Source organism: Rattus norvegicus, chromosome X (genome assembly GCF_036323735.1).
Source record: "Rattus norvegicus strain BN/NHsdMcwi chromosome X, GRCr8, whole genome shotgun sequence".
Lineage (NCBI taxonomy): Eukaryota > Metazoa > Chordata > Mammalia > Rodentia > Muridae > Rattus > Rattus norvegicus.
The window spans coordinates 96,069,513-96,089,393 of NC_086039.1; positions in this window are offsets into that span (position 1 = coordinate 96,069,513).

Here is a 19,881-nt window from a genome sequence, read left to right on the forward strand (position 1 = left end):
TCCATTGTTGGTGGGATTGCAGACTGGTAAAACCATTCTGGAAATCAGTCTGGAGGTTCCTCAGAAAATTGGACATTGAACTGCCTGAGGATCCAGCTATACCTCTCTTGGGCATATACCCAAAAGATGCCTCAACATATAAAAGAGACACGTGCTCCACTATGTTCATCGCAGGCTTATTTATAATAGCCTGAAACTGGAAAGAACCCAGATCCCCTTCAACAGAGGAATGGATACAGAAAATGTGGTATATCTACACAATGGAATATTACTCAGCTATCAAAAACAACGAGTTTATGAAATTCGTAGGCAAATGGTTGGAACTGGAAAATATCATCCTGAGTGAGCTAACCCAATCACAGAAAGACATACATGGTATGCACTCATTGATAAGTGGCTATTAGCCCAAATGCTTGAATTACCCTAGATCCCTAGAACAAACGAAACTCAAGACGGATGATCAAAATGTGAATGCTTCACTCCTTCTTTAAAAGGGGAACAAGAATACCCTTGGCAGGGAAGGGAGAGGCAAAGATTAAAACAGAGACTGAAGAAACACCCATTCAGAGCCTGCCCCACATGTGGCCCATACATATACAGCCACCCAATTAGACAAGATGGATGAAGCAAAGAAGTGCAGACCGACAGGAGCCGAATATAGATCGCTCCTGAGAGACACAGCCAGAATACAGCAAATACAGAGGCGAATGCCAGCAGCAAACCACTGAACTGAGAATAGGTCCCCTATTGAAGGAATCAGAGAAAGAACTGGAAGAGCTTGAAGGTGCTCGAGACCCCAAAAGTACAACAATGCCAAGCAACCAGAGCTTCCAGGGACTAAGCCACTACCTAAAGACTATACATGGACTGACCCTGGACTCTGACCTCATAGGTAGCAATGAATATCCTAGTAAGAGCACCAGTGGAAGGGGAAGCCCTGGGTCCTGCTAAGACTGAACCCCCAGTGAACTAGACTATGGGGGGAGGGCGGCAATGGGGGGAGGGTTGGGAGGGGAACACCCGTAAGGAACGGGAGGAGGGAGGGGGATGTTTGCCCGGAAACCGGGAAAGGGAATAACACTTGAAATGTATATAAGAAATACTCAAGTTAATAAAAAAATAATTTCAACTCAAAAAAAAAAAAAAAGAACCTTTACTTCTGAAGAAATGCCTGTGTCATCCTAGTATATGCCCTTGTAAATCACATTTTTAGAGGCTTTGCATCTCATATTGTCTATGTGATTCAGCAGGGCAAGTTGCCCAGCAAAGGCAAATGCTCAGTGGCCATGGTTCTGGATGGAAAGCCTACTACTTTGGTCCTCAGCTCTTTTATCTCTTAGAGTGACTTGCTTCATCCAGTGATTTGATCTGATCTTTTTACAGCTGTCTGGCAGGCAATTGTGGAGGAAAGAATAATTTTAAATTATAGAGTCTTCAATGGAGAAATATGCTCCTAACTTTGTATTTTAACACTACTCTGTAATACCTCATATTTAATGTGCTGAAATTCTGTGACGTAGCTTTTAAAATATTTTGTATGCATGTATGTATGTATTTATATAATAAATACTTTTAAATTTTCTGTTATGTGGTGAGTTTTAAGTGATAATTTCTTTAAATTTTATTTTTTGAATATTTATTGTATTTACATTTTAAATGTTATTTGCTTCCCCCCTCTCCCATACCCCGTGCCCCCTTCTTCTAGGAGGATCCTCTCACTCCCATCCACCCACTCCCTAAATGCCCCCTAAATTAGTAAGTAATATATTTTAATGTATATTCTTGTATCCAGATATGATGGTATATGCATGTCATGTTATCATTTGGGAGGCAGAGTCAGGAGGATTACTGTAAAAGCAAAACAAACCTGTCTTATAAAATAAATTCCAGGTCATCCAATTGTTACATATGAAGATTTTGATCCCCCACCCCCCAAAAATCATGCAAAGCCAAACAAAAAGAATGAAATTAGTGTGGAACTTCCTCAAAAATTAAAAAAGTGCAGTCAAGTATAACCCAACTATATCACTCCTGGAAACAGTCAGAGAACTCTGTTCTACGCAAGAATATCTGCCTACCTGTGTATTTTGTTGCACTATTCATAATAGCAAAGAAATTGAACCAGTCAGTAAACAGAAGTATGGATCATGAAAATGTGGAATATTTACAGAATGATGCTTTACTCTCTTGTTAAAATAACCGAAATTAGCATTCTGGTTTCTGCCTGTTCCAGGAGCCGACCCGGTCCCACAGCTCTCTGTACCCAGATCCCATGGGTAGAGAGCAGGACTCTCAGAAGTACAGTCAATCCCGAGAGCTCAGGAGAGACCACACTTCTGTTCATATTCCTGGTCCAAGATGAACCTGCCTGGAGCCCTCTGGACACAGAAACCTAGAAGCAGACAGGAACAGCATACTTGCAGTTTCTGCTTGTGCCCACAGCTGAAAGCCAGTCTGCAAGAGTGTTGACACACCTGAGAGCAGAGGTAAACAACCACTTCTGCTCCAAGGGATCCATCTGGAGCCCTCAGGACACAGGAACCTAGGAGCAATCTGGGACAGGATCCTTCCGGTTTCCACCTGGACCTGGAGCTGACCCGTTCCCACAGCTCTCTGTACCCAGATCCTGTGGGGAGAGAGCTGGATTCTCAGAGGTACAGACAATCCTGAGAGCACGGGGATAACACCACTTTTGCTCAGATTCTTATACCAAGAGAATCTGCCTGGAGCCCTCTGGATACAGGATCCTAGGAGCAGTCAGAGAAAGGATGCTTCTGGTCTCTGCCTATGCCCTGAGCTGACCCTGTGAGACAGCTTTCTGTGCACAGATCCCACTGGGAGAGACCCTGTCTCCAGGAGTGCTGAAAAACAGACTTTCAGGAGGGGCAAGCCACTGTCAGAGACAGCAAGACCAGCTAACATCAGAGATAACCTGATGGTAAGAGGCAAACTCAGGAATGTAAGTAACAGAAACCAAGACTACTTGACATCATCAGCATGTAGAAGAATGCAAATTGGCCCCTTCTTCTTTCCTTGTACAAAATTCAAGTCCAGGTGGATCAAGAACCTGCACATAAAACCAGATACACTAAAACTGGATGTAGATCTCTCCTGAGAGACACAGCCAGAATGCAGCAAATACATAGGCAAATGCCAACAGCAAACCACTTAACTGAGAACGGGACCCCCGTTGAAGGAATCAGAAAAGGACTTGAAAGAGCTGAAGGGGCTTGAGACCCCATAAGAACAACAATGCCAACCAACCAGAGCTTCATGGGGCTGAGCCACTACCCAACGACTATACATGGACAGACCCTGGGCTCCAACTGCATTGGTAGCAATGAATAGCTTAGTAAGGGCACCAGTGGAAGGGGTAGCCCTTGATCCTGCCAAGGCTGGACCCCAGTGAACGGGATTCTTGGGGGGAGGGCGGTAATGTGAGGAGGATGGGGAGGGGAACACCCACATCGAAGGGGATGGGGAGGGGTTGGGGGATGTTGGCCAGGAGACCTGGAAAGGGAATAACATTTGAAATGTAAATAAGGAATACCCAATTTAATAAAGATGGAGAAAAAATGTGGAAGAAAAATAAATGCATAAAATACAAAAAAATTATTTGAAACAGTGCAACAATGAAAATTATAAAATTGATGCTACATATTTCTATAAATAGTGTTATGTGTATACCTTTTTGAATGACATTTTTTGTTCCATGTTCTCATACGTGCCACTCTTTACTCCCTTCCCATGTACTCTTAAGTGTGTGTGTGTGTGGCTGTTTGTGCACAGGTGCAGATTTCAGTAGTCTGTGTGTTTTTGCTTTATAATTCACCTCCTTTTCTATTTCTTTCACGGTTCATGCTTTGGATATGTCCCTCTTAAAACATGTGTGCATTTGCGTGTGTCTGTGTTTGAGATGTAATCTTTAATAAAATACCATGGGAAAGTTAGGCATAAGGGAAGGTAATTAGGCCATGAGAGTGAAAGGCTTAATGTCATTATTGCATAAGTGAATTTGATAAAAAGCTGGACTGGAAATTGGGGGGGTGCCTTTTGCTCCCTCATCTTTCTATGTATGTCCATTAAGAGGTTAGCATAGCATGAAGGCCTTTGCCAGGTGCTAACTTTTTTTTTATTAACTTGAGTATTTCTTATATACATTTCGAGTGTTATTCCCTTTCCCGGTATCCGGGCAAACATACCCCTCACCCCTCCCCTTCCTTATGGGTGTTCCCCTCCCAACCCTCCCCCCATTGCCGCCCTCCCCCCAACAGTCTAGTTCACTGGGGGTTCAGTCTTAGCAGGACCCAGGGCTTCCCTTTCCACTGGTGATCTTACTAGGATATTCATTGCTACCTATGAGGTCAGAGTCCAGGGTCAGTCCATGTATAGTCTTCAGGTAGTGGCTTAGTCCCTGGAAGCTCTGGTTGCTTGGCATTGATGTACATATGGGGTCTCGAGCACCTTCAAGCTCTTCCAGTTCTTTCTCTGATTCCTTCAATAGGGGACCTATTCTCAGTTCAGTGGTTTGCTGCTGGCATTCGACTCTGTATTTGTTGTATTCTGGCTGTGTCTCTCAGGAGCGATCTACATCAAGCTCCTGTCAGTCTGCACTTCTTTGCATCATCCACTTGTATAATTGGGTGTCTGGTTTGATGTGGATGTCCTTGATCCACTTGGATTTAAGCTTTGTACAGGGTGATAAGCATGGATCGATCGGCATTCTTCTACATGTTGACCTCCAGTTGAACCAGCACCATTTGCTGAAAATGCTATCTTTTTTCCATTGGATGGGTTTTGGCTCCTTTGTCAAAAATCAAGTGACCATAGGTGTGTGGGTTCATTTCTGGGTCTTCAATTCTATTCCATTGGTCTATCTGTCTGTCTCTGTACCAATACCATGCAGTTTTTATCACTATTGCTCTGTAATACTGCTTGAGTTCAGGGATAGTGATTCCCCCTGAAGTCCTTTTATTGTTGAGGATAGCTTTAGCTATCCTGGGTTTTTGTTATTCCAGATGAATTTGCAAATTGTTCTATCTAAGTCTTTGAAGAATTGAATTGGTATTTTGATGGGGATTGCATTGAATCTGTATATTGCTTTTGGTAAAATGGCCATTTTTACTATATTAATGCTGCCAATCCATGAGCATGGGAGATCTTTCCATCTTCTGAGGTCTTCTTCAATTTCTTTCCACAGTGTCTTGAAGTTCTTATTGTACAGATCTTTTACTTGCTTGGATAAAGTCACACCGAGGTACTTTATATTATTTGGGTCTATTATGAAGGGTGTCGTTTCCCTAATTTCTTTCTCGGCTTGTTTCTCTTTTGTATAGAGGAATGCAACTGATTTATTTGAGTTAATTTTATACCCAGCCACTTTGCTGAAGTTGTTTATCAGCTTTAGTAGTTCTCTGGTGGAACTTTTGGGATCACTTAAATATACTATCATGTCGTCTGCAAATAGTGATATTTTGACCACTTCTTTTCCGATCTGTATCCCCTTGATCTCCTTTTGCTGTCTGATTGCTCTGGCTAGAACTTCAAGAACTATATTGAATAAGTACGGAGAGAGTGGGCAGCCTTGTCTAGTCCCTGATTTTAGTGGGATTGCTTCAAGTTTCTCTCCATTTAGTTTAATGTTAGCAACTGGTTTGCTGTATATGGCTTTTACTATGTTTAGGTATGGGCTTTGAATTCCTATTCTTTCCAGGACTTTTATCATGAAGGGGTGTTGAATTTTGTCAAATGCTTTCTCAGCATCTAATGAAATGATCATGTGGTTCTCTTCTTTCAGTTTGTTTATATGATGGATCATGTTGATGGTTTTCCGTATATTAAACCATCCCTGGATGCCTGGGATGAAGCCTACTTAATCATGGTGGATGATTGTTTTGATGTGCTCTTGAATTCGGTTTGCCAGAATTTAATTGAGTATTTTTGCGTCGTTATTCATAAGAGAAATTGGTCTGAAGTTCTCTTTCTTTGTTGGGTCTTTGTGTGGTTTAGGTATAAGAGTAATAGTGGCTTCGTAGAAGGAATTCGGTAGGGCTCCATCTGTTTCAATTTTGTGGAATAGTTTGGATAATATTGCTATGAGGTCTTCTATGAAGGTTTGATAAAATTCTGCACTAAACCCGTCTGGACCTGGGCTCTTTTTGGTGGGGAGACCTTTAATGACTGCTTCTATTTCCTTAGGAATTATGGGGTTGTTTAACTGGTTTATCTGTTCCTAATTTAACTTCGATACCTGGTATCTGTCTAGGAAATTGTCCATTTCCTGCAGATTTTCAAGTTTTGTTGAATATAGGTTTTTATAGTAAGATCTGATGATTTTTTGAATTTCCTCTGAATCTGTAGTTATGTCTCCCTTTTCATTTCTGATTTTGTTAATTTGGACGCACTCTCTGTGTCCTCTCGTTAGTCTGGCTAAGGGTTTATCTATCTTGTTGATTTTCTCAAAGAACCAACTTTTGTTTCTGTTGATTCTTTCTATGGTCCTTTTTGTTTCTACTTGGTTGATTTCAGCTCTGAGTTTCATTATTTCCTGCCTTCTACTCCTCCTGGGTGTATTTGCTTCTTTTTGTTCTAGAGCTTTTAGGTGTGCTGTCAAGCTGCTGACATATGCTCTTTCCTGTTTCTTTCTGCAGGCACTCAGCGCTATGAGTTTTCCTCTTAGCACAGCTTTCATTGTGTCCCATAAGTTTGGGTATGTTGTACCTTCATTTTCATTAAATTCTAAAAAGTTTTTAATTTCTTTCTTTATTTCTTCCTTGACCAGGTTATCATTGAGTAGAGCATTGTTCAATTTCCACGTATATGTGGGCATTCTTCCCTTATTGTTATTGAAGACCACTTTTAGGCCGTGGTGGTCCGATAGCACGCATGGGATTATTTCTATCTTTCTGTACCTGTTGAGGCCCGTTTTTTGACCAATTATATGGTCAATTTTGGAGAAAGTACCATGAGGAGCTGAGAAGAAGGTATATCCTTTTGCTTTAGGATAGAATGTTCTATAAATATTCGTTAAGTCCATTTGGCTCATGACTTCTCAGTCTGTCTACATCTCTGTTTAATTTCTCTTTCCATGATCTGTCCATTGATGAGAGTGGGGTGTTGAAATCTCCCACTATTATTGTGTGAGGTGCAATGTGTGTTTTGAGCTTTAGTAAGGTTTCTTTTACGTATGTAGGTGCCCTTGTATTTGGGGCATAGATATTTAGGATTGAGAGTTCATCTTGGTGGACTTTTCCTTTGATGAATATGAAGTGTCCTTCCTTATCTTTTTTGATGACTTTTAGTTGGAAATTGATTTTATTTGATATTAGAATGGCTACTCCAGCTTGCTTCTTCTGACCATTTGCTTGGAAAGTTGTTTTCCAGCCTTTCACTCTGAGGTAGTGTCTGTCTTTGTCTCTGAGGTGTGTTTCCTGTAGGCAGCAGAATGCAGGGTCCTTGTTGCGTATCCAGTTTGTTAATTTATTTCTTTTTATTGGGGAATTGAGGCCATTGATGTTGAGAGATATTAAGGAATAGTGATTATTGCTTCCCGTTATATTCATATTTGGATGTGAGGTTATGTTTGTGTGCTTTCATTCTCTTTGTTTTGTTGCCAAGATTATTAGTTTCTTGCTTCTTCTAGGGTATAGCTTGCCTCCTTATGTTGGGCTTTACCATTTATTATCCTTTGTAGTGCTGGATTTGTAGAAAGATATTGTGTAAATTTGGGTTTGTCATGGAATATCTTGGTTTCTCCATCTATGTTAATTGAGAGTTTTGCTGTATACTGTAACCTGGGCTGGCATTTGTGTTCTCTTAGGGTCTGTATGACATCAGTCCAGGATCTTCTGACCTTCATAGTTTCTGGCGAGAAGTCTGGTGTGATTCTGATAGGTCTGCCTTTATATGTTACTTGACCTTTTTCCCTTACTGCTTTTAATATTCTTTCTTTATTTTGTGCGTTTGGTGTTTTGACAATTATGTGACGGGAGGTGTTTCTTTTCTGGTCCAATCTATTTGGAGTTCTGTAGGCTTCTTGTATGTCTATGGGTATCTCTTTTTTTAGGTTAGGGAAGTTTTCTTCTATGATTTTGTTGAAGATATTTACTGGTCCTTTGACCTGGGAGTCTTCACTCTCTTCTATGCCTATTATCCTTAGGTTTGATCTTCTCATTGAGTCCTGGATTTCCTGAATGTTTTGGACCAGTAGCTTTTTCCGATTTACATTATCTTTGACAGTTGAGTCAATGATTTCTATGGAATCTTCTGCTCCTGAGATTCTCTCTTCCATCTCTTGTATTCTGTTGGTGAAGCTTGTATCTACAGCTCCTTGTCTCTTCTTTTGGTTTTCTATATCCAGGGTTGTTTCCATGTGTTCTTTCTTGATTGCTTCTATTTCCATTTTTAATTCCTTCAACTGTTTGATTGTGTTTTCCTGGAATTCTTTCAGGGATTTTTGCCATTCCTCTCTGTAGGCTTCTACTTGTTTATTAATGTTTTCCTGTGTTTCCCTTAGGGAGTTCTTCACATCTTTCTTGAAGTCCTCCAGCATCATGATCAAATATGATTTTGAAACTAGATCTTGCTTTTCTGGTGTGTTTGGATATTCCATGTTTGTTTTGGTGGGAGAATTGGGCTCCGATGTTGCCATGTAGTCTTGGTTCCTGTTGCTTGTGTTCCTGCGCTTGCCTCTTGCCATCAGATTATTTCTAGTGTTACTTTGTTCTGCTATTTCTGACAGTGGCTAGACTGTCCTATAAGCCTGTGTGTCAGGAGTGCTGTAGACCTGTTTTCCTCTCTTTCAGTCAGTTATGGGGACAGAGTGTTCTGCTTTCGGGCGTGTAGTTTTTCCTCTCTACAGGTCTTCAGCTGTTCCTCTGGGCCTGTGTCTTGAGTTCACCAGGCAGCTTTCTTGCAGCAGAAAATTTGGTCTTACCTGTGGTCCCGAGGCTCAAGTTCGCTCGTGGGGTGCTGCCCACGGGCTCTCTGCAGCGGCAGCAACCAGGAAGACCTGTGCCGCCCCTTCCGGGAGCTTCAGTGCACCAGGGTTCCAGATGGTCTTTGGCTTTTTCCTCTGGCGTCCGAGATGTGTGTGCAGAGAGCAGTCTCTTCTGGTTTCCCTGGGTTGTCTGCCTCTCTGAAGGTTTAGCTCTCCCTCCCATGGGATTTGGGTGCAGAGAACTGTTTATCAGGTCTGTTTCCTTCCGGTTCCCGTGGTGTCTCAGGCAGGGGTCCTGCCGCTCCTGGGCCCTCCCCCACGGGAGCCCAGAGGCCTTATACAGTTTCCTCTTGGGCCAGGGATGTGGGCAGGGGTGAGCAGTGTTGGTGGTCTCTTCCACTCTGCAGCCTCAGGAGTGCCCACCTGACCAGGCGGTTGGGTGTCTCTCTCACGGGGTCTGGGAGCAGAGAGCTGCTGCGGGCTGGGATCCGCGGGTGTGTCAGAAGTAAAGGTTCTTATTTGGATTTCGATCTGTAGTTCTCAGAATTCTTCCTACAGAGACATTACAAATGATGAACTTTGATTTTTCCCAAAGTTGAGGCACTACTTTTATGATGGTTGGTGCCAAAACAAACAGGCATGTATTCATAGAATCATTTTATCTTTAATGCATTTTAAATTAAAATAGAATGACATCACTCTCACCCTTTCTTTTATTCCTTCCAGCCCCGCCCATGCTTGCTCACTCTCAAACTGATCACTTTAGTTCTTTGATTATTATATACACAAAGGTATACATACAACCTGTTGAGTCTATTCTTCTTTTTGTGTGAAATCATAGACCTCCAAAAATCTGCTACTATATTCCTGCTAATTTGTTATATTAGCATAATTCCTTTATGCATTCTAAATTGTATTCCTACACTGTAGCTACCACCCCTCATCAAAGAAGCTTATGGCAAATGGAAGTCACTGCAGAAAACCATTCTTGGATACATCCACACAACAGTGTAGCATCCGGTGCCCAAGCCCAATGGAGAAACCTTTATCATAGTTCCTGCATCTTTTTCTCAGGGAATATTGAAGAATTTGTGGAGAAAATGTTGGAAGTACCAGGATATCACAGTAACTTTCATAAAAAAAAATTCACCTCCTTTATAAGAACATCAAATTTTTCCAAAATCAACAGTAATTGTATTTGGAATTTCCATGTTATTGTATACAAAGCTAACCATCATTTTAAGCATCTATATTTACTTTTTCAGAATGCATTTTGGTTTGCAGAGACTTTATAAATTAATAAGTACCAGTCATCTTAAAATATTTTAAGTGTAGACAATTAATGCTTCTTAATGAGACCCTGCTTGCTTGTCTTCTTTCTCCTGGTTGTACGCTATGGTACTATGACTTCTCAACTTTGGCAGTGATTAGGTCTATATACCGCAAGGCCTGTCTGAACAGTGTTATTTATACTTTTACTGGAAAACTCTTCCAATACTGCTTAGAGACTTACCTTCATTTTCATTCTAAATATGAATATTTAAGACTAGTTCCAAAAAAAAAATCCTCAAAACCAAATGAACGGACTAAGTTCTCTCTGTCTCTGTCTATTTCTATCTTTTCTGTCTCTGTCTCTGTCTCTCTCTGTCTCTCTCTCTGTCTCTCTGTCTCTCTGTCTCTGTGTGTGTGTGTGTGTGTGTGTGCATGTGTGCATGCTCATTCACAGAAGATTCAAAACCCTTTTAGCCATACCTTTGTCCAGCACTATATCTGAGTTGCTCTGAAAACTAAAGCAGAAAGATCCTAAATTGATATCCTGCTTGGGCTATAGAGTAAAACCAAACATTGGCTGAGCATCTTGGGCTTAAACACAAATACACACATGAAAGTGTATATTTTTGTGTGTATAAATGTTATTTATTTTTAATGTCTTTATAAATATGTAAGACAAGAAGAGAAAACATCCTGTAGATTAGGTCATTGACCAGCATTATGTGAACATGGTTTCACTTTTAGAGTTTTCATTAATATAAAACCACAAGTTTCATCATTATCGGGATGGATTACCAAGTAAAGTTGCTTGCTGTCAACCCTGCAGACCTTAGCATGATCCTCAGAACTGCAGTGGTAGAAGAGAAATCCAACTCTTGGAAGTTGCCTTCTGAATGTCACACATATGCCATCGTACATATATGTCCCTACATAAACTAATAAAATTGAAATTTAAAAATGTAAATTCTCATTTATTCTGAGGCTTATTTAAATTATTTCTCTTACTTGTAATAGAGTCCTCACTACTGTACACCTTACGTTACACTGAATGCAGAACTCATATATGGCACGTATTATGAACAAAATGCTATCCAAGATACACAGAGCAGAGATTCTATGCTCAATTAGCTTATGGTTAATATAAATCTTCTAAAAAGGATCTAATGCAAACTGTATAAAAACCTGCTTTATGACATGTGATTTCATCTTGCAGTGTCAATTTGGAAGACCCCCTAAGATAAAATGTGCAATTCTAGTAATTAAGAAAAGCTTTATTACTGAAACACTGTATCTGGTACTGAAAGATAAGATTGTGTCTGCATGCATCAAAAGTGTCTGAAAAATGATGTACCCAATTGCTCAACTAGACATTTTGTGTTCATGATGATAGTTTGATATGTTTAAAAACTGAATTATCTGCTCCACTTGGAATAACTATACAGTCCTGACAATAATTCCTCTCTGTAACTAAAAAAATGACTACAAGACATATGAAATGTCTTTCCCTCTAGAGACACACTGTTGTCCTACCAATATTACTACTTCTAGAATTTGAATTGTTAACTCGCAAATATATTCATGTATCACTAATATGGTTCTCCATTGCTATCATTTTCATACTCTATATGAAATATTTTATTGAAATTTGAAAAAGTTGATGTTTTGCATGCTTGTTCTTTTTACTCAGAAGATTAATACGAGACTTCTGAAGCTCTGTATAGTCACTGATTCTTCCATTTCTATGATCTATGCATAGCATATATGCATAAGATTACTGTAGTCATATCACATGCCATACATAATTGACAATTCATGCACTTGGAAAGTTCTTAAAAATCTCATCAGTTTTATCTCATGGGAAGACTAAGAAAACATATTGACAAGTAGAAAAGACTGGATGACTTTTCAACTAAAAATTCTACTAGAAAAAAAAAATAGAAACTAAGTGCTTCCTCAAATTTTCCAAATGAGACTTCACTTCTATTCACACTGTTTTAAATTGCTCCATTCCTAAAACTCTCTGATATTTGTATTTAGATATATTTTAACTTAAAATGAAGAATGTGTGATAAAAGAAGTTGTTACAATCAAACACAACATTAACATTTTATAAGTGAACAAAGAAGAATAATATTCAAAACATTTGTGCAATTCAAGCCCCCTATTTAAGTATAGAAATACTAAAAGCTTGCTTTTATGGATCATGATTAAGGGATCAAAAGCTCCTTCATATCAGTAATTCCAGGTTCATATGATTTAACATACATAGAAAATAAAGAGCAGGGATGATGCTGTTCTGCCATGTTAACAACAGACACAATCTAAAATAGCAAAAGTTACAAATATGCACAACCATGCTTTTATCCATTCGGTCAGATACTTAGCATTCATGGCAAGATTATGATGTTTCAGACACTGGTAGTTAAATGGGATATCCTTGTCTTTAAGACCTTCAGACTGCTTTAGAAATTGTGGCAATCAAAGATGTACAACATGCTGTAATAAATGTTGTAATCTGCATACTTTGGAAGAAATGGCAGAGAATTTCTCTCTTTTCTTTCACTGTTATATAACTTGAAATTAAAAAATGTATTGAATCTCACAGATCAGACCCTTATGAAAAGAAAATGCATTCTTTGTATGAACACAGGGTCCTAGAATGGTAGAGCTGGAAAGGACACTAGAGAGGATTATTCTAATTTTCTCATTTGATAGATTAAGAGACTAAAATCTACAGTGGCTATGAGGTTTTCCTAAAATAATAAAACTGGAAAATTGCAAAGTCTAAAGTTTTCTTAATGCCATAAATAAAATTTCCAAGCCATCTCAGAGGATTTCTAAGAGAAGAAAAGAAAGTATGCAATAACTGGATTTAGTATGAAATGATAGATTTTTTCATTAGTTTTAGTTTTCAAAATGCCAAGCCAAAGCACTGATTATACAACAAAAATACTTATATAAATAATTTCAGGCAATTAAGTATGTGAATTTATTTTCTTTTTTTTATTAACTTGAGTATTTCCTATATACATTTCAAGTGTTATTCCCTTTCCCGGTTTCCGGGCAAACATCCTCCTCCCCCCCCCCTTCCTTATGGGTGTTCCCTTCCCAACCCTCCCCCCATTGCCGCCCTCCCCCCATAGTCTAGTTCACTGGAGGTTCAGTCTTAGCAGGACCCAGGGCTTCCCCTTCCACTGGTGCTCTTACTAGGATATTCATTGCTACCTATGGGGTCAGAGTCCAGGGTCAGTCCATGTATAGTATTTAGGTAGTGGCTTAGTCCTTGGAAGCTCTGGTTGCTTGACATTGTTGTACTTTTGGGGTCTCGAGCCCCTTCAAGCTCTTACAGTTCTTTCTCTGATTCCTTCAACGGGGGACCTATTCTCAGTTCAGTGGTTTGCTGCTGGCATTCGCCTCTGTATTTGCTGTATTCTGGCTGTGTCTATAAGGAGCGATCTACATCCGGCTCCTGTCGGTCTGCACTTCTTTGCTTCATCCATCTTGTCTAATTGGGTGGCTGTATATGTATGGGCCACATGTGGGGCAGGCTCAGAATGGGTGTTCCTTCAGACTCTGTTTTAATCTTTGACTCTCCCTTCCCTGCCAAGGGTATTCTTTTTCCTCATTTAAAGAAGTAGTGAAGCATTCACATTTTGATCATCCCTCTTGAGTTTCCTTTGTTCTAGGGATCTAGGGTAATTCAAGCATTTGGGCTAAAAGCCACTTATCAATGAGTGCATACCATGTATGTCTTTCTGTGATTGGGTTAGTTCACTCAGGATGATATTTTCCAGTTCCAACCATTTGCCTACGAATTTCATAAACTCGTTGTTTTTGATAGCTGAGTAATATTCCATTGTGTAGATGTACCACATTTTCTGTATCCATTCCTCTGTTGAAGGGCATCTGGGTTCTTTCCAGTTTCTGGCTATTATAAATAAGGCTGCGATGAACATAGTGGAGCACGTGTCTCTTTTATATGTTGAGGCATCTTTGGGTATATGCCCAAGAGAGGTATAGCTGGATCCTCAGGCAGTTCAATGTCCAATTTTCTGAGGAACCTCCAGACTGATATCCAGAATGGTTTTACCAGTCTGCAATCCCACCTACAATGGAGGATTGTTCCTCTTTCTCCACATCCTCGCCAGCATCTGCTGTCAACTGAGTTTTGATCTTAGCCATTCTCACTGGTGTGAGATGAAATCTCAGGGTTCTTTTGATTTGCATTTCCCTTATGACTAAAGATGTTGAACATTTCTTTAGGTGTTTCTCAGCCATTCGGCATTCCTCAGCTGTGAATTCTTTGTTTAGCTCTGAACCCCATTTTTTAATAGGGTTATTTGTTTCCCTGCGGTCTAACTTCTTGAGTTCTTTGTATATTTTGGATATAAGGCCTCTATCTGTTGTAGGATTGGTAAAGATCTTTTCCCAATCTGTTGGTTGCCGTTTGGTCTTAACCACAGTGTCCTTTGCCTTACAGAAGCTTTGCAGTTTTATGAGATCCCATTTGTCGATTCTTGATCTTAGAGCATAAGCCATTGGTGTTTTGTTCAGGAAATTTTTTGCAGTGACCATGTGTTCCAGATGCTTCCCTAGTTTTTCTTCTATTAGTTTGAGTGTGTCTGGTTTGATGTGGAGGTCCTTGATCCAGTTGGACTTAAGCTTTGTACAGGGTGATAAGGATGGATCGATCTGCATTCTTCTACATCTTGCCCTCCAGTTGAACCAGCACCATTTGCTGAAAATGCTATCTTTTTTCCATTGGATGGTTTTGGCTCCTTTGTCAAAATCAAGTGACCATAGGTGTGTGGGTTCATTTCTGGGTCTTCAATTCTATTCCATTGGTCTATCTGTCTGTCTCTGTACCAATACCATGCAGGTTTTATCACTATTGCTCTGTAATACTGCTTGAGTTCAGGGATAGTGATTCCCCCTGAAGTCCTTTTATTGTTGAGGATAGCTTTAGCTATCCTGGGTTTTTTGTTATTCCAGATGAATTTGCAAATTGTTCTGTCTAACTCTTTGAAGAATTGGATTGGTATTTTGATGGGGATTGCATTGAATCTGTATATTGCTTTTGGTAAAATGGCCATTTTTACTATATTAATCCTGCCAATCCATGAGCATGGGAGATCTTTCCATCTTCTGAGGTCTTCTTCAATTTCTTTCCTCAGTGTCTTGAAGTTCTTATTGTACAGATATTTTACTTGCTTGGTTAAAGTCACACCGAGGTACTTTATATTATTTGGGTCTATTATGAAGGGTGTCGTTTCTCTAATTTCTTTCTCGGCTTGTTTCTCTTTTGTATAGAGGAAGGCAACTGATTTATTTGAGTTAATTTTATACCCAGCCACTTTGCTGAAGTTGTTTATCAGCTTTAGTAGTTCTCTGGTGGAACTTTTGGGATCACTTAAATATACTATCATGTCATCTGCAAATAGTGATATTTTGACTTCTTCTTTTCCGATCTGTATCCCCTTGATCTCCTTTTGCTGTCTGATTGCTCTGGCTAGAACTTCAAGAACTATATTGAATAAGTAGGGAGAGAGTGGGCAGCCTTGTCTAGTCCCTGATTTTAGTGGGATTGCTTCAAGTTTCTCTCCATTTAGTTTAATGTTAGCAACTGGTTTGCTGTATATGGCTTTTACTATGTTTAGGTATGGGCCTTGAATTCCTATTCTTTCCAGGACTTTTATCATGAAGGGGTGTTGAATTTTGTCAAATGCTTTCTCAGCATCTAATGAAATGATCATGTGGTTCTGTTCTTTCAGTTTGTTTATATAATGGATCATGTTGATGGTTTTCCTTATATTAAACCATCCCTGCATGCCTGGGATGAAGCCTACTTGATCATGGTGGATGATTGTTTTGATGTGCTCTTGAATTCGGTTTGCCAGAATTTTATTGAGTATTTTTGCGTCGATATTCATAAGGGAAATTGGTCTGAAGTTCTCTTTCTTTGTTGTGTCTTTGTGTGGTTTAGGTATAAGAGTAATTGTGGCTTCGTAGAAGGAATTCGGTAGGGCTCCATCTGTTTCAATTTTGTGGAATAGTTTGGATAATATTGGTATGAGGTCTTCTATGAAGGTTTGATAGAATTCTGCACTAAACCCGTCTGGACCTGGGCTCTTTTTGGTTGGGAGACCTTTAATGACTGCTTCTATTTCCTTAGGAGTTATGGGGTTGTTTAACTGGTTTATCTGTTCCTGATTTAACTTCGATACCTGGTATCTGTCTAGGAAATTGTCCATTTCCTGCAGATTTTCAAGTTTTGTTGAATATAGGTTTTTATAGTAAGATCTGATGATTTTTTGAATTTCCTCTGAATCTGTTGTTATGCCTCCCTTTTCATTTCTGATTTTGTTAATTTGGACGCACTCTCTGTGTCCTCTCGTTAGTCTGGCTAAGGGTTTATCTATCTTGTTGATTTTCTCAAAGAACCAACTTTTGTTTCTGTTGATTCTTTCTATGGTCCTTTTTGTTTCTACTTGGTTGATTTCAGCTCTGAGTTTCATTATTTCCTGCCTTCTACTCCTCCTGGGTGTATTTGCTTCTTTTTGTTCTAGAGCTTTTAGGTGTGCTGTCAAGCTGCTGACATATGCTCTTTCCTGTTTCTTTCTGCAGGCACTCAGCGCTATGAGTTTTCCTCTTAGCACAGCTTTCATTGTGTCCCAATAGTTTGGGTATGTTGTACCTTCATTTTCATTAAATTCTAAAAAGTTTTTAATTTCTTTCTTTATTTCTTCCTTGACCAGGTTATCATTGAGTAGAGCATTGTTCAATTTCCACGTATATGTGGGCATTCTTCCCTTATTGTTATTGAAGACCACTTTTAGGCCGTGGTGGTCCGATAGCACGCATGGGATTATTTCTATCTTTCTGTACCTGTTGAGGCCCGTTTTTTGACCAATTATATGGTCAGTTTTGGAGAAAGTACCATGAGGAGCTGAGAAGAAGGTATATCCTTTTGCTTTAGGATAGAATGTTCTATAAATATCCGTTAAGTCTATTTGGCTCATGACTTCTCTTAATCTGTCGACATCACTGTTTAATTTCTGTTTCCATGATCTGTCCATTGATGAGAGTGGGGTGTTGAAATCTCCCACTATTATTGTGTGAGGTGCAATGTGTGTTTTGAGCTTTAGTAAATTTTCTTTTACACATGTAGGTGCCATTGTATTTGGGGCATAGATATTTAGGATTGAGAGTTCATCTTGGTGGATTTTTCCTTTGATGAATATGAAGTGTCCTTCCTTATCTTTTTTGATGACTTTTAGTTGGAAATTGATTTTATTTGATATTAGAATGGCTACTCCATCTTGCTTCTTCTGACCATTTGCTTGGAAAGTTGTTTTCCAGCCTTTCACTCTGAGGTAGTGTCTGTCTTTGTCTCTGAGGTGTGTTCCCTGTAGGCAGCAGAATGCAGGGTCCTCGTTGCGTATCCAGTTTGTTAATCTATGTCTTTTTATTGGGGAGTTGAGGCCATTGATATTGAGAGATATTAAGGAATAGTGATTATTGCTTCCCGTTATATTCATATTTGGATGTGAGGTTATGTTTGTGTGCTTTCATTCTCTTTGTTTTGTTGCCAAGATTATTAGTTTCTTGCTTCTTCTAGGGTATAGCTTGCCTCCTTATGTTGGGCTTTACCATTTATTATCCTTTGTAGTGCTGGATTTGTAGAAAGATATTGTGTAAATTTGGTTTTGTCATGGAATATCTTGGTTTCTCCATCAATGTTAATTGAGAGTTTTGCTGGATACAGTAACCTGGGCTGGCATTTGTGTTCTCTTAGGGTCTGTATGACATCAGTCCAGGATCTTCTGGCCTTCATAGTTTCTGGCGAGAAGTCTGGTGTGATTCTGATAGGTCTCCCTTTATATGTTACTTGCCCTTTTTCCCTTACTGCTTTTAATATTCTTTCTTTATTTTGTGCGTTTTGTGTTTTGACAATTATGTGACGGGAGGTGTTTCTTTTCTGGTCCAATCTATTTGGAGTTCTGTAGGCTTCTTGTATGTCTATGGGTATCTCTTTTTTTAGGTTAGGGAAGTTTTCTTCTATGATTTTGTTGAAGATATTTACTGGTCCTTTGAGCTGGGAGTCTTCACTCTCTTCTATACCTATTATCCTTAGGTTTGATCTTCTCATTTAGTCCTGGATTTCCTGTATGTTTTGGACCAGTAGCTTTTTCCGATTTACATTATCTTTGACAGTTGAGTCAATGATTTCTATGGAATCTTCTGCTCCTGAGATTCTCTCTTCCATCTCTTGTATTCTGTTGGTGAAGCTTGTATCTACAGCTCCTTGTCTCTTCTTTTGGTTTTCTATATCCAGAGTTGTTTCCATGTGTTCTTTCTTGATTGCTTCTATTTCCATTTTTAATTCCTTCAACTGTTTGATTGTGTTTTCCTGGAATTCTTTCAGGGATTTTTGTGTCTCCTCTCTATGGGCTTCTACTTGTTTATTTATGTTTTCCTGGAATTCTTTCAGGGATTTTTGTGTCTCCTCTCTATGGGCTTCTACTTGTTTATTTATGTTTTCCTGGACTTCTTACAGCGATTTTTGCGATTCTTTCAGGCATTTTTTCGATTCCTCTCTGTAGGCTTCTACTTGTTCTCTAAGGGAGTTCTTCACGTCTTTCTTGAAGTCCTCCAGCATCATGATCAAAAATGATTTTGAAACTAGATCTTGCTTTTCTGGTGTGTTTGGATATTCCATGTTTGTTTTGATGGGAGAATTGGGCTCCGATGGTGCCATGTGGTCTTGGTTTCTGTTGCTTGGGTTCCTGCGCTTGCCTCTCGCCATCAGATTATCTCTAGTGTTACTTTGTTCTGCTATTTCTGACAGTGGCTAGACTGTCCTATAAGCCTGTGTGTCAGGAGTGCTGTAGACCTGTTTTCCTCTCTTTCAGTCAGTTATGGGGACAGAGTGTTCTGCTTTCGGGAGTGAAGTTTTTCCTCTCTACAGGTCTTCAGCTGTTCCTGTGGGCCTGTGTCTTGAGTTCACCAGGCAGCTTTCTTGCAGCAGAAAATTTGGTCTTACCTGTGGTCCCGAGGCTCAAGTTTGCTCGTGGGGTGCTGCTCACGGGCTCTCTGCTCGGCAGCAACCAGGAAGACCTGTGCCGCCCCTTCTGGGAGCTTCAGTGCACCAGGGTTCCAGATGGTCTTTGGCTTTTTCCTCTGGCGTCCGAGATGTGTGTGCAGAGGGCCGTCTCTTCTGGTTTCCCAGGCTTGTCTGCCTCTCTGAAGGTTCAGCTCTCCCTCCCACGGGATTTGGGTGCAGAGAACTGTTTATCAGGTCTGTTTCCTTCAGGTTCTGGTGGTGTCTCAGGCAGGGGTCCTGCCGCTCCTGGGCCCTCCCCCACGGGAGCCCAGAGGCCTTATACAGTTTCCTCTTGGGCCAGGGATGTGGGCAGGGGTGAGCAGTGTTGGTGGTCTCTTCCGCTCTGCAGCCTCAGGAGTGCCCACCTGACCAGGTGGTTGGGTCTCTCTCTCACAGTGTCTGGGGGCAGAGAGCTGCTGCGGGCCGGTATCCGCGGGTGTGGGACTTCCGGTAAACACAGAAAGTGCCCGGTCCTAGAGGAATTCTGCTTCCCTATGTCCCAAGCTCACCAGGCAGCTTTCTTGCAGCAGAAAAGTTGGTCTTACCTGTGGTCCCGGGGCTCAAGTTC